At 33.9% G+C, this 16,162-nt stretch overlaps 1 protein-coding gene across 1 annotated transcript in view; it reads left to right on the top strand.

The window, feature by feature from the left end:
* The window catches only part of LOC109448871 (uncharacterized), a 214,662-nt gene that overhangs the window by 138,731 nt on the left and 59,769 nt on the right, over positions 1-16,162 (top strand). The gene's annotated exons all lie outside the window — the stretch shown is intronic.

Genomic DNA, 16,162 nt, shown 5'->3' with positions numbered 1-16,162 from the left:
ATCTTTATAAGTAATTAAATCTTTAAGATCTTTATTTTCATAATTTCTAAAAAAAAATATTCTCAGTGAACTATGAAGATTAATCGGAATAATATAGAAACAATTTTCCCTGGAAATTTTTTTAACATTCATTAAAGTTGTAGGTAATCTGCTTCTAAATATTATTGGCTGGGTCCTCAACATGTGCAGACATACTACATTTGTACATGCAAGCACATTGGGGGGATATCAAATTAGTTTATTAAAAGGAATGATAAAAATGCAAGGACGATGAATAGGTACAATTGATGAAAGGAATAGGTAAATCGAACGTGTGTAGTGCATTGGCAAGTCACCCCAAAGGCTGTGGGAAGGCCAGCTAAGGCTGAGTTCTAATTTTCACTATCGCCCCATGTGTACTTGTCAAAGTAATTGCTGTGTCATATTTCAGGTCCTCATCTTTGCAAGTTGATTACACAGCCAGCCAGCTCTGTGACAGATTTTACCTGTTCTCTCACATCATAAGTCTCAAGGAAGTCATATAAGTGAGGTCACTTTTTTCAGTGGGCTGTTTTTACAATTCCAATAGTAACTAATTCACACATTTTCCCAAGTGTCGTGTATACTCCACTGCACACAGCTCACTCTCCCATTCTTCACATTCTGGTTTCTTGGTATCCTGGAGTAAGATTTGGCCATCTTATTGTTTTGCATCTTTATCAGTTTCTCAACATATTCTCTCTGTTTATAACATTTGGTAAAGCCGCATCATGATAGTCAAAGAAGTAAGACATGAAAAAGTAAGCATGGGAGGCATAGAACTCCAGGTTGATCTAACAGCTGATGACGACCTCCAAATTCTGTTGCTAGTTCTGGCACATTCATTTTTTGGGGTGTGTGCCAAGTATGAATAATGGTTCACATTTGAACAGTATCAGAAATAAATCTGAGAAAAGAGAGCAAAAATCAGAGCATAGTATTGGGATGCATGAAATAAGATTTTTGTTTAATGACATGCATAGTTCTGCTTACAAGATATATATAACTTGGTTAGGATGACTTCTGGAGTTGTTAGCAAATCCCCATTCTTATTAACATATACACTTTAAATTAATATATATAAAATGGACTGTGATAATGCACTTGTCCTCTTTTAACCTCAGTATGTACATCTATGCAATAAAATAATTTCTATGGCAAATTCTAGCTTTAAGTGCCTAGGTGTCATATATTCAGCATTTTGAACATTTTGATATTTGAATGAGAAATGTATTTAAAATGTGTGTGAAAAAAATTGATGGACTTATTGAAGCCTCATTTTTAGCTGGATGTTTTAGCAAATCAAATTCACTACCATGTAATTATAATGTCACTTACAGTCTTCCACAAAAAGGGCATTTTCAGATTAGTACAGACAGATGATATTTTATATGAAAACAAAATAGACTTTTCCTCGTGATGAGTTCTTTGCGCATGACACTATTCAAAACAGAAAGCAAATGGTCTCAAGATTGATGAGCCTCAGTAATCACAACTATTTGCTAGGCAATATCTAAAATTAAAAGACTGTTTCCATAATTCATTAATACAGCTCTCTCTCTCTGTGTATTTTGTTCTTTCATGCAATAACTGTAGTCATTTATTTCCACCATAATATTTGAAGAAGCATGATATAGTAGAGGAAAGAAAAACTAAAAATATAGCAATAAAAATAACGTATGACAGATAGTTAATCAATACATGATGGTGAGGCTGAAATTAATGACATTGTTTTCTCTTTTTATATCTTAACTGTTATATTTCTTCTTACAGCTTTTTGGAGATTTAAACTTTCTGTTCCAAAGGAATTTCACAAGATTAATTTTATGACATAACTCTGGATAGACAAATGTCTTTTTCTTTACAAGGAAATTTTCTAGCAGACATTTTCATTGTTTTTCTCTTTTTCTGAAGTTTGTATGGTTGTGTGTACGGGAAGTTCTATATCAAAGTAAATGTAGTAAATGTCCAATAGTGATTAAAATAAAATACTGTGATGCGTGGAGGTGGTCAAAAGGTATAAACTTCCAGTTATAATTCAGTCATGGGGATGTAATATACAACATGGTGACTCTAATTAGTAATACTGTATTGAGTATTTGAAAGTTGCTAAGAGTAAATCTTAAAAGTTTTCATCACAAGAAAAAATAATTTGTAATATGTATTGTGATGGATGTTAACTACACTTATTATTGTGATGATTTTGCAGTGTATACAAATACAAATCATTATGTTGCATACTTGAAATAAGTATAATGTTATATGTTAATTATATATCCAAAATTTAAAAAGAGAGAGTGAATGGCAGAAGGACCTCTGAATCTACTGTAGCTATATTGAAATGTAGGGTGAGGAGCCTCCTGGGAAAAAAAGGATAATATATACTAATGCTTTGTATTCTAGAGGACATTATTGGAAGTGTTCCCAAACCCTTAAAGTACTCCCTGTGAAATAGGAAAGAATATGGTTGTTTTATATCAGCAAGTATTAACCAAATTTGATGTGACATTCTGGGACTAATGTTGGCCCCTGGAGGTGACTTTACATGTAAATTAAGAGTAGCTGGATCATGGTATATCCTCTCTGGACATTGATATCTTCTACTCCAGCTGGTTGCTGCTATAGGCTGAATTTGTCCCCCCAACATTCAAATATTGAAACCTAATCCTCAATGTGATAGTATTTGGAGGTGGGGCCTATGGGAGGTGTTTCAGTCAAGAGGGTGAAGCCATGAATGGGATTAATGCCCTTATTAAAGAGGCCCTGGTGACCTTCCTTGCCCCCTTGTGCTGTGCAAAGACACAGCAAGAAGCCAGCCATCAATGAACCAGGAAGCAGGCTCTCACCAGACACCAAATCTGCCAGCACCTTGGACTTCCCAGCATCCGGAAATGTGAGAAATAAGTTTCTGTTGCTCATAAGCCAAAAAATTAAATAAATAAAACATTGTTAAAATAAATAAAATGCTATGGCTATAAAAGGAGGAGGTAATCACTTAAAAAAATATGCAAGAAAGACATTACATAAAATGGATGAGATTTGGTATTAAACAAATTCCATGAAGGCAGAAAGCATCTGTTTTGTTTTCTTGTCTCCCTAGAAGACAGCCGAGTATGTGGCATATAGTAGATACCTAATAAATATTAACTGACTTACTAGGTAGATGGATGGATAGAAGAAAAGAGCAAAACTAAAGATACAATCTTTAGGAATCCCCAATTTATGGAGCAGGAAAAGGAGAGGTACAAAGTAGGGAGCTTTCAGATAAGTGCAACAGAAACAGACATGGGCCCATAAAAGGGAAAAAAATCATTTGCAGGAAGACTTGTTGGACAACAGTATCAAATGTTAAGAATTGCCAGAAGATGAGGCCCTGTTTGATAAAGTGAGCATAAATTACATACCTCATTTTAAGAATATTCCAAATGTGTCTGACTGTATGATCCGCTAAGTACTAAATTACAAGGATAAACAATAATACTTAAGAGTTGAAATAAGAGTATTCAGAGTAACAATTTACTTTTCAATACTTCTATGTTTATATGCCTTTTTGTGTCTGCATCACTTGAGTTTTAGTGAACAAAAATCCAATATTAACAACAGAGATATGCGTTATCTCAAGTCTCCATGCCTACTGAAAGCTTTAGCTTTGAGTTTACATAAATACTAATAGGTGTCATTATTAACTGTCTCTTAGCTATTAGAAATGTGGGCAAAATGTCTAGATGGACGGGCCTGGCTGTACAAGAATTAGACAGAATATTCATGCAAATAATGATAATGGTAAAATTCACTTATTTACTTAGCACAATCCATATGAAAAAGGTTTGGGTCCACCCTTGGGTTAATAGCCTGAAAATTGTGGAATTCCTACTGCACCACCTTGCTCATTATCACTTTTAAAATCATTTACTAATTGCCTAGCCATGCATGACATTACATGACCAATTAGACAAAACAATTTATAGTAATGATTTTGACACTTCCAGTTGATGTGGAGATGCAAGTTCAAAGTGTTATATCACACAGAATTTCCTGTAATTCTTTGTGCTAAAACTTGTATTAAATCTTTTGACTATGAGATTACTCATTGCAAGACTGCAGAGAAAAATTCAATCTGAAAAATTCTTCTCTTTGGTGTCTATGTTTATCTTCATAAAACTACTTGTTTTCTGTTTACACAAATGTCTTTAATAGAGATTTCTCAGTTTACTTAAATCTTTAAGGCATTCTGTCTCAATTGCTATTCACTTTATATTATTTATCTTTTAAAAATCTATGCATTTGGATTATATATATATATATATACATGAATTTCTCTTAAACTTTTAAGTTAAGGCACTTGTCTCCATTAAATAAGAAAATTCACATTTAAAATTTTACTTTATTTTAATAGACTTGCTTTTTTAGAGCTGTTTTAATACACAGCAAAAGTGACAAGAAGGTAGAGATTTCCCCCTATACCTCATGCCCCCACCCCAATGCACAACCTGCCCCATTGTCAATTTCCACCACCACAGGGTATATTCGTTACAACTGATGAATCTACATGAACCCATCATCACCCAGAATCCATTGTTTCCATTAGGGTTCACTCTTGGGGTTGTACATTCTATGGGTTTTGACAAATTTGTAATGGCATCCGCCATTTACAATTATCATACAGAGTAGTTCCCTGTGTAAAAATCTGTGTTATGCCTGTGCATCCCTTCCTCCCCCAACTCCTGGCAACCACTGATTTTTTACTGTTTTCATAGTTTTGCCTTTTCCAAAATGTCGTATAGTTGGAACCATATAGCATATTTAGTCTTTTTATGCTGGCTGGCTTATTTCACTTAGTAATGTGCATTTAAGGTTCACCCATATCTTTTCATGGCTTGATAACTCATTTATTATAGCATTGAATAATATTCCATTTCTGATGTATCATAGTTTCGTATGTATCGTAGTTATCAATGTAACCTACTGAATGCCATCTTGGATGCTTCTAACTTTTGGTAATTATGAATGAAACTACTATAAACATCTGTGTGCAGTTTTTGTGTTGACATAAGTTTTCAGCTCCTTTGGGCAAATACCAAGGAGCGTGTTTGCTGGATCACATGGTGAGAGTACTTTAGTTTTGTAGGAAACCACCAACCTGTCTCCCAAAGAGGCTGTATATACCATTTTGTATTCCCACCAGCAATGAATGAGAATGCTTCACATTCTCACCAGCATTTGGTTCTCAGTGTTCTGGATTTTGGTCATTCTTAGGTATGTAGTGGTAGAAATTCGTTTTTTAAAAACGTCGTATTTTGTACTTGTGACCCTGTGTTGGCCTTTTTGCTGGACTCACTATCTCCGTGCTATTCCACACCTCACTCCACAAATAAAAATTAACGTAATATGCCAAAAATATAAAAGTAGAAAGCTCAAACACTAAAACTTCTAGAAGAAAATATAGGTAAAAACCTTTGCATCTTTAGATGTGCCATTTCTCAATAAAACTGCATGGAAACAAATCTGATGACTATTCTGTACACTAAGCCTTCTGCAAGAGGCAGGATACCCCCTTGTGCTATTTCTAGATGCATCAATTAAACATACACTAACTTTTTTCCTTCTGTAAATTGATGGCTAGGAACAGTATAACAGAGGTTCTACTTCTCAAAGATTCCACCCGTCCTGGAATTTTCCTATTCATTAATCTGTTCTCCTGCCAAAATCTGTCCACCTTTCAAGACCTGTCCCACTTTTTAAATCTTTACTCCATCTGCCCTCCAATCAAACCAAGTACTATTGATTTGTAAACAGCTATTTTACAAGAATAACAGGGGCAGTTGGCCCCTGCAACAAAAAAGACAAATCTGATGTGGCAAATATTGTCACATAATGCTGTTTTCAGAGAAAGAGTGTTTAGAGTTCCCTTGATCTGTCTGTGGAGTGGATAGAATAAGGAAGAAGACTGACCCGCAGTTTCTTCCCCTCCTACCCAGCACTCATCTATGAAAGCTTATATGTCTTTCACACCTCGTATATTGAGTTCATTCATCTAATCCCTCACTGACAGCAGACGGAAAGGACAATGTTGAGAAGAATATAAATAACGTGAGAGTGGAAAATAGTTTAGGATCTTTGAGAGTGTCTCTGACTGAATTTTTCACATTGGGTTTTCTTCAAAACTCAAGATCTTTACAAAGTTTTTCACCTTCAGGAAATAAGAACATTTTTATGGCCTGCATAGAAACTGTTCCAAAGATACACATAAAAGTTGGTGATTTGAACTTCCGTTTCACCCTAAATCTTTACAAATGTTGTGGGTTGATAATTCATTAAACCTCTCTGAACATCTGAGTGTGTTTCTGATGTTTTCTTTGTCTCTTCAGATTGTATTCTTTTTCGTTTGTTTGCTTGTTTTGCTTTTTAGCATACCTTGTCATTTTTTAAAGCTGGAAATGATGTAGTGGGTAAAAGGAACTGAGGTAAACAAGCTTTTAGCATGTGCAAGTGTTTGTGCTTATATGGCTTGGAGTTAAATTGTGTTTACTGTAACTGAAACTAAAATTTCCACTATTTTCCTTGATTTGGTCTCCCTTGTCTTTAAGCCTCCCTACAGACTTAAATAGTGTAAATCTTGCCTTTCTTGTATCCTAATACCTTACTCCGTTAATGTGGAAGTAAAATATGGGGCAAAGGAGCATTCTATAATTCTGATTATGTCTCATCTTTTAGTAAGGCTATGACCTGGCTGTGAACTTCACAAGTGCTCCTCAGTTTTCCCCACCCACCCACCCCCCTTAGGTGAGATGGGAAAGCTAGAGAAGGCTGGAGTTGGTTATTTCCATTTTCTCATATTGCTTAGGTTCTGGTAAAACCTGTGATGGTTAGGCTCTGGTAAAATAGTTTTCTATAAGAAAAGGCCTTTGTTAAGGAGAACAGAACGCACTGGGAGTATTTCAAAATGGCTATTTTGAAAGCATGAGCAGATTTTTTCCAATCTTCATCCTGATATGCCAATGGGGCTCTTGATCGTAAAATGCATGCAAAAAAAGTGTGAGATCCTCAATAAAACTGGGCTCCCAGGAGTGTTTTTCCCTCTACATTCAGTCTCCGTCAATCAGTGAATTATCCTTGAAGGTCTCCTACCAGTTGGTGGGTGTAGCAGCAGCTTCTGCTCCCAGGAAGCTATAATTCTCTTTCTCTCCCTGTCTCTCCAGTATTGTGGTTTATTTGTTTGTGAATTCAATTCTTAGCTGGTTATAAAAGTAGTTATTTATTTTAAGTTTATTCAGCATTTTTGTTGTTGTTGTGAGGATAAAAATGATGATTTCCAAGCTCCTTCTGGTCATGTTGTACCAGAAACCAACATCAGTGTTTTTAATCACAAAATGAAATTATCTCTAGGGTTGCTTTCAGGTCAAATACTGTATGTTTTGAATTTCTCCTTATTATAGAATATTAAAATAATTTTTAGATATTTGGTACTAATACAATTGAATGGTAAATGTGTATATGACTGGTGTCACGGTTCCATTATATCCCTGTGGTGCCATTTTCCAGAGCTGTTTTTAAAATATGAACATTTGCTCCTAAATTGCAATGTCTCATTAAGAGGTTGTCCCAAGGAGTTCTTACCAAGAATAGCACAAGTAGATAGTGTTTGCATTCACAGTTATTGACTAGCACGCTAAGTGTTTTATTTGAATTCACTCTATTAGCCTTTATAAAAGATCTAGGAAGTTGTCCACTTGGTAATTTTAAAAAATTGTATACAGCCTCTTTAAAGTCCCTTGAAGGACTAGGGGAAGAAAATAAGATATTCTTTTCATTAATTTTTTAACCATGCTTTCTCTTACTCTCAAAGCACGCACATTTGTCTATTTTAGAGATATCTTTGCAATCCATTTAGAGAGCTCTTCCTGCTGTTACAATCAGTTTCAACCTGTGGCAGCAGAGCAATACATACAGGCATATATTTATCCCACAAAATATGGTGAGGCATGATACAGGCCCAGTTTTTTAAAAATGTAATAAAATGATGACTTTCACATTAGGATTCATAAGTACATATTGATTAAGTAAAGTAAATAAAATAAATTTCATGAATATCTGTCTTGTGCCAGTGTTTAGAAATAAAGTTTTAATTTCATCTTTCTCATCTTGCAAAATTTCCAAATACTCATCACACATTTATATTTCTTTGATATGTATTTTGTATCAGGACCAAGTAGTGTTTGTTGAAAAGATTTTTACAATTTTCTGATTCATTTCAAGCACAATATTAATTATTAAACCTGAAGAAGAAAATGTAGAAGAATGACAAAATCGAAATTTGAGGTTGTGATAATTTTGCCCATCATAGATCTTATTTCCAATCAAGATTTAAAATATTATTTCCCGGAATTCCTAACCAAGAGAGGATGACATAAAAGCACAATGAGTCAAACAAATAAAGACCTAAGGGAAGATAAAGGTGGAGGTAGCCATGTTTGTGAGGAAGTTCTAGGAAATTTTTCACAGAAAAGATAATACTGGAACAAGGGGCATGGACTCTATTGCTTTTGTCTTTCATGGTACCTAGAGCCAAACTTAACATTTGGTACATTCTTAATGAGCAATTGATGAACTAATAATTGAGGAGGATGAAAGAGGAATTCAAGAAGGAAAAATAACGTGATAAGAATCAAAGTTATACTCTCTCCTAAAAATACCTCATCATATTAATGCAAAAGCCTAAATCAGGGTTGGCAAACTTTCTGTAATGGTAAAGTGTCAGGTAGCAAATATTTTGGGCTTTATAGGCCACTACTTTCTCTGTTGCAATTAACTATGCCATGGACAGAAACAGCCATAGACAACATATAAACAAATGGCTGTGGCTGTCTTCCAATAACATTTTATTTACAAAAATCTTTAATGGGCCAATTTTTCCTGATAGTAACTTCCTGACAATTGATCTAAATCCACTTGGAAAACTTCTTATGTCGTGGCTGGATTACAGTTCCATTCTATTCTTTCCTTCCAGAAGCCAGAAGTAGAAAAAAATGTCACAGCAATATGAGCATGAATATGAACTATGAAACTTCTAATGGTGAAGGTGAAATGATCCGAAAAAATATATTTCTTTCTTCATTAGATCTGTGACTTATTTTGTAGGCCATTATATAAATATTACAAACAATGGATAACAGAATGTAATAAAAAGATATATAAGACTAGGTTAGGATCATTTTATACCATCATTCAGAGGTGAGAACATCTGCTCATGTATATTTGTAGTGAATAAGAAATAAAATTGAATATGAAAACTTGAACAATACAGAAATAGCTGTCATGAAGTTACACAACACTCAGAGAGTAGTTTTTATGGCAGTATAATTCCAAGAACCAGTTCCATTTCCCATGGAGTTAGTGGCTACGAGTAGATCATGGTAAACCCGAGGCAGTCCAAAAATTTAGAGGAAGATAATTTTTGAAAACAAGATTTCAGTAGTCCTACCCTGTCCTTGACTTTTCAGAAGCAACTTTGGAGTTGAGAAATGAAAGACTCTAGATTTGTGTGATTTCAGACCCCTGTGGCAAAAACAGATGCCCTTCGTGAGTGATCCTGAACAAATACAAAAAAACAACAACTGAAGAGTATAGAATGTGTAGAACACTTGCAATATTCCCTTGCCCGTTGTAACTTTGAATAGATATGTGCAGCAACGTTCAATGGAGGACAGTATTACTATTAAGGATTCAAACCGCTTTAGACAAAGGTTTGGGTCACATCTCCAGAAAAGCCACCAAACCTGGTGATGTGATAGCTAAGGGTGAAGAATATTTAGGATGGACAGTTGGGGAAGGGGAGGATAGGTATCAGTTGAGACCCAGTGATGAATCGTAGTGAAGGAGGCTGAGATTCCTCCTACTATTATCCTTTTTAGGGTTTGCTTTAGGAAGAAGGATCCATGAGAATCACAGAGGAGCTGCTATTCAAACCTAGGTGAAGTAAATTTGCATGACAAAAGAGCTGATTTATTTATTTATTTATTTATATTTTAATTGATGTTTATTGGGGTGACGAGTGTTAGTAAAATTACATAGGTTTCAGGTGTACAATTCTGTAATACATCATCTACATACATATATCACATTGTGTGTCCACCACCCAAAGTCAGTTCTCTTTCCATCACCATATATTTGATTCGTTTTACCCTCATCTACTACTCCTCTCACCCTCTACCCTCTTGTAACCACTAAACTATTGTCTGTGTCTATGAGTTTTTGTTTCTTAATTTGTTTCTCTTATTCCTTTGTTGTTTTCAGTTTTATATACCACACGTCAGTGGAATCATATGGTTCTCAACTTTTTCTGTCTGACTTATTTCACTTAGCATTATAACCTAAGATCCATCCACGTTGTCGCAAATGGCACTATTTCATCTTTTCTTATGACACAATAGTATTCCACTGGGTATCTACCCAAAGATCTGAAAACATTTATCCATAAAGATATATGTGCTCTGATGTTCTTTGCAGCTTTATTTATGAAGGGAAGACTTAAAGGGCCATCAAAATGTGACTATAACTGATCAAGGGCTCCAGGTGATATAGACTTTGAGATCCTTTGCTGCATTTGTGCTGAGGCCACAATCTACACAGACTGGTCTCAGTCAGTGACTGGTTATAGGGAGCTTTTTAAGGCAGACACTTCCCTGAGAGATGTGGGAATCCTTAGCTTGCTGGTTTGGTGGGGAGTACTCCACTATGACGTGGCTGAACCCTTTTTAGGCTGCACAGCAGCGTAAGATGCGTCCATCCAAATGTTTCCTTTGTTTCATTCAGGATCAACCTTGCATCACAGTCTGATGGCTCTCCTCACCTTTCCTGACCCTCTTCTTTTTTGACTCCTACAAGAATTTCTTCTAATAAAATCCCAGCACATTTAATTCTGTATAGGCTTACATCTCTTACACACATAGACTATGCACATTTTGCCACTAGTTTAAATAAACAATTTAAAGTAGTTTTACCAACTTCATCTGCAATATTGCAGAACAGTTAAGAAATATTTTTTAAAATGAAGACAACACATAACTAGCAATGTTTTCTGACAAGCTACAATCCATTGTGTCCTTATGACAAAAAACACAAATTAATAGCATACATTAATATATCTTAATTGGAGTGGATATAGTAATATTTATAATTTCAGTGCAAAGGGATTGTGGAACTGAAAAAAAATAGCCAATCTTCTTAATTTGGGATCAAAATTTATACAATCAAATATGATTGAAATCTACCAAAGAAAAGACATAAACATGAGCTTATCATTCTAATAAATGATAGAAAAAATACTGTCACAAAGTACATGAAACTTACAACCAATATATCAGCATAAAGTTATAGTAATTTAATAAAATGATTAATATTTTTATTTAAAAAGAACAAATAAGAAATTTAAAAATCTCAGAAATTAGGTTGTTTAGATACAGGTTGATATAAAATGTGAACTGTCCTATCTCAGAAATAAATATTTTAAATTCAGAAATGAAGTCAAAATTAGAACAAATAAAAAAAGTAAAAGACTGAATGGGTAGCACGTGAATAAAGGACAGATATGAGTAAAGGAAGCATTAAGCATACTGAAAGAAAAAAATTTAATATTCAAAATAAAGTAATATCTATAAACACAGGCAATGGGTATTCAATATATTTGTAACTGGATTTTTCTCAAAGGAAAACCAAAGAGTGGAATAAAATAATGACCATTTAAATAAGTATATAAATGTTTCAAAATACCAAAGCAATTACAAAAAACAAAAAAACAAAAGGAAACTGCAGAGTGAAAGAATATTCAATACTCATATGAACACATATATGGAAAATATTACATTAAAAAATTGGCATACAAAACTAAATGAAGAGAGAATTCTGCTATAATGGGGATGAGAAAGCACCAGGAATCTCTCTCCCCACCTTGACAACAATTGCACTGGCAGAATCTGTCTGATGTATCTATTTCAGATGCTTCCAGTCACCAAGTTGTGCACTAAGAGGAGAGTGGCTATTATTGTTGCGCCTACCCCCATCGTTACAAGCTCCTCCCCTTCCAGCTGAAGTGATTTCCAGTGAATTTAAAGTGTTGACTCCCTTCCTCCCCTTTTATTTTTCTTTTCCTTTTTCAGAGCCAGACATTAAAAACTAAGCCATTCAAACAACTGCATATTTGGAGGGAAAAATTAGAAAGTGATTATGCATGCCCAGGGAAAGGCACAGAAAACACCTGGGAAAGCTGTTAGTTTTTTGCAGCGACAGTATACATAAACAAAAATAATAGCAAAAACAACAAACCCTGCGGAAGGGAAAGAATATGATTTCCAGAGATACCACATTATTAAATTCAAATGTGGAATTTTCAACAACAAAAAAATCTGAAGGCATACAAAGAAACTTGATTTATGCCCTATCCAAATAAAACAAAATTAACAGAAACTATCCCCCTTAAAAGGCCTGATTGTAATCTACTAGACAAAGATTTTAAAACTGTGCTCAAGGTTCTCAGAAAAGTAAAAGAAGATTCTTACTACTGCCATGTGCAACAAAAGCAAAGAGAACCTTTACTATAATATGTTCCTATATTCCCTTTTTTTCTGAAAGAAATTCTGTGAACAGGGAAGGCATAAAATTAAGCATTTTGTATTTAAATTTTCTTGTTAGATTGATGTGTTTTTCCCCATAATGTTTATTCTTCTTTTAAAATTTGGAGGTATTTCATATAACATAAAATCTATCATTTTAAGGTATTCAGTTCAGGAGGATTTTAGTATATTTACAATGTTGTACAAGCATCACCACTACCTAATTCTAGAACATTTCCATAATGGCAAAAAACCCCTTATCTTAGCATTTACTCTCAAATCTCTCTTCCCCTCATTTCCTGTCTATTGATTTATTGTCTCTACGGAATTGACTATTGAGGATTTTTCATGTAAATAAACTCATATAATAGATGGGCTTAAGTGTCTGATTTATTTTATTCCACTTAATACTTTCAAGTTATATTTATACTGTAGTATGTATCAGTAATTTATTCTTTTTATGGCTGAATAATATTCTACTGTATGGATATACCATAGTTGTTTACCCAGTCATCAGGTGATGGATAGCTGGGTTGTTTCCACTTTTTAACCATATCTAGTTGTCTCAGGACTATTTTTTGAGAGGAGTGTTTTTTCCCCATAAAATTATCTTGGCACTTTTATCAAAAAATCAGTTGAACAAAGATGTATGAGTTGTTGTTTTTTCTAGACTCTCAATTCTAATCTATTGATTTATGTGGCTCTTCTTATGCCAGAACTACACTGTCTGATTACTGTGGGTTGGCACTACATTTTAAAATAAGAAATGTAAGTTGTCTTTGTTTTTCTTTTTTAAGATTGTTTGCCTATTTGGGGTTTCTTGCACTTCCATATGCATTCACTGTATCCCGTAAACTCTGGTTTGTTTTATTTTTGTTCTCATTAATCCAAAGTATATTCTAATTTTTATTTTTACTTTTTTTTGAACCACTGCTTATTTAGGAATGTGTTGTTTACTTTTCACATATCTGTGAATTTTCCAAATATATTTCTGTTATTGATTTCTAATTTTATTCCATTGTAGTCAAAGAACGCAATTTGTATTATTTCATTTATTTACATAGATTGATACTTGTTTTATTCCTGATATATGGCTATCCTAGAGAATGTTGAATGTTCACATGAGAACTTGTGTTCTGCTTCAGATGGATGGAGGGTTCTACATATTAGTTAGTTAATAGACCTAGTTAGTGAGTTAATAGGTCTACTTAGTTTATAGTGTTGTTTAATATTTCTGTTTCCTTGCTGACCTGTCTAATTTTTGTATCCATTACCAAAAGTCAGATAGTAATGTCTCAAACTATTATTTTTGAATTGTCTCTTTCTTCCTTCAATTCTGTCATATTTTGCTTTATGCATTTTGGGGCTCTTATGTTAGGTGCATAAAGTTTATAATTATTATATCTTCTTGATGGATTGACCATTTTTTCATTATATAATGGCCTTCTTTGTCTCTAGTAACAATTTTCACCTTTAAGTTTATTTTGTCAGATATTAGTACAATCACTGCCATTCTCTTTTAGTTATTATTTGCATGGACTAGCTTTTTATATTCGTTTGCATTCAACTTATTTGTGTCTTTGAATCTTAAGTGAGTCTTGGGTCATTTATTTTTTAATTTATTCTAATCTCTGCCTTTTAATTGTAAAAACAATCCATTTATATTTAGTCTAATTACTGAAAAGAAGTAATTATTTCTGCCATTTTGCTATTGGTTTTCTAAATGTTTCATGTCTTTTCTGTTCCTCAATTTCTCTATTAATGCCTTATTTTTTCGTTGTTGTTGTTAAGTAGATATTTTCTTGTGCAACATTTTATTTCTCTGGTGGTTTCTTTTAGGAATTTTATAGTTATTTTCCTAGAGATTGCAATGAAAATTACAAGTAAGCTAAGAATCTAGTTTGTATTAATACCAACTTAATTTCAATACTACACAAAAGTTTTGCAATTTGTAGCTCCATCCTCCTCCCCTTTGTGCTATTATTGTCACAAATTACATCTACTACATTCTGTGCCCACAGACATAAACTTATTGTTTTATGCAGTTGTCTTCTAAATCATGTAGAAAAAAGAATCACAGACAAAAATACAATTATACTGTCTCTTATATTTACCCATAGAGCAGAGTGTCCAAACTGCGGCCTGCTGGCCAACTGCAGCCCGCAATCCATTTTTAATTGGCCCGCAGCAAATTCCAAAAATGTATTTAGTTTACTTAAATAAACCAGGTGAGGCAATACGTACTTCACCTTTGCTATAGAGTATATAATGATCTTCACTGGTATTTTTTATGCCTTCATGTTGATTACAGTTATTGTTTTGTGTCCTTCCATTTTAGCCAAAAGGATTCCCTTCCAAAGCCCCTACACATATCTTCTTCCTCAAACTTTCCTTCTGATTTTTTGGTTAGACTATTGTTTACCATAACTCTTACCCACTGGGTCAGATCACAATGACTAAAACATTTGCCTATAAATGTTTTTGAAAAATCCTCCTTGGGAGTGTCTTTACTACTGCACATGTTCTCTAGGTCAGGAGAAATAAAGATAAACCTTTAACCGGGGTCTTCCAGAAAACCACCTGACAAGATAAATAATGACCCTTTTCTAGGAATGACAATTTGAAGAGCTCTAGCCATGTTCTAATCATTCTGGTACCATGAATGTGGACCATTATTTTTCAAGGTTTATGCTAAGCTGAGGAGTAAGGGATGAGACTAAGGTATGTTAAAATGTTACAAAGCTCATTTTTCTTAAGAGATTTGGTGATTTTTCTTGAATTAGTACTCTCTCAGTTTTTGCAAGTCTTTGGTTTACTTCCAAAGTGCTCAAAATGTTAATTCTCTGACAGTTTTCAACAGTTTTTTCTATTGCTTTTTTGGAGGGGCAGGTTCTAAGAGGTCTTTACCCCATCATTTTGGTTGATGTCACACTGTGGATCAGTATTTAAACTCTGATCATTCCTCCAATATGCCATCAGCTTGTAGCAAATTCCAACTTGGCAAAATTTAGAGTGCAATAAGTATTTGTTGAATAAATGCTACATAGTAATATATTGAAGTAGTCTTCCTCCTATCAGCTGATGCTGAATTTCCATTTTTATTTCTTTTCCACACAAAAAAAACACAGCTAAACCAAACTCCTTACGTTTGATTTAAGTCCAAAGTTTCCATTTGTATTTTATAATTTGAAATGTTTTTTAAAGGATAACAATTATTAAGCAAATAAGTTAATCTCTCTTGATTTCACTTTCCTCATTTATAACATGAAAGGATTAGACTGGAATCTCTAAGAAGTCTCACATTCTTTGTTAATCTAAAACATAGATTCTATGCCTCTGTGATTTATTTTTCTGATGTTTTAGAGAAGAAATAAATCAGGTTTCTTAGAGTAATATGTGGCCCCTTTTAGTAGTATTAGCATTTCAGGATCTTGGTAGAAATGCAAAATCTTAGACTCTAGTCTAGACCTACTAAATCAGAAATGCTGAGGCTGGGGTCTTCAATCTGTTTTTAATAAGCCCTCCAGAGGATTGTG

The sequence above is a fragment of the Rhinolophus sinicus genome, linkage group LG05, assembly GCF_036562045.2.
Source record: "Rhinolophus sinicus isolate RSC01 linkage group LG05, ASM3656204v1, whole genome shotgun sequence".
Lineage (NCBI taxonomy): Eukaryota > Metazoa > Chordata > Mammalia > Chiroptera > Rhinolophidae > Rhinolophus > Rhinolophus sinicus.
Note: the sequence above shows the minus strand (reverse complement) of the source record. Positions and strands in the feature narration are given on the sequence as shown.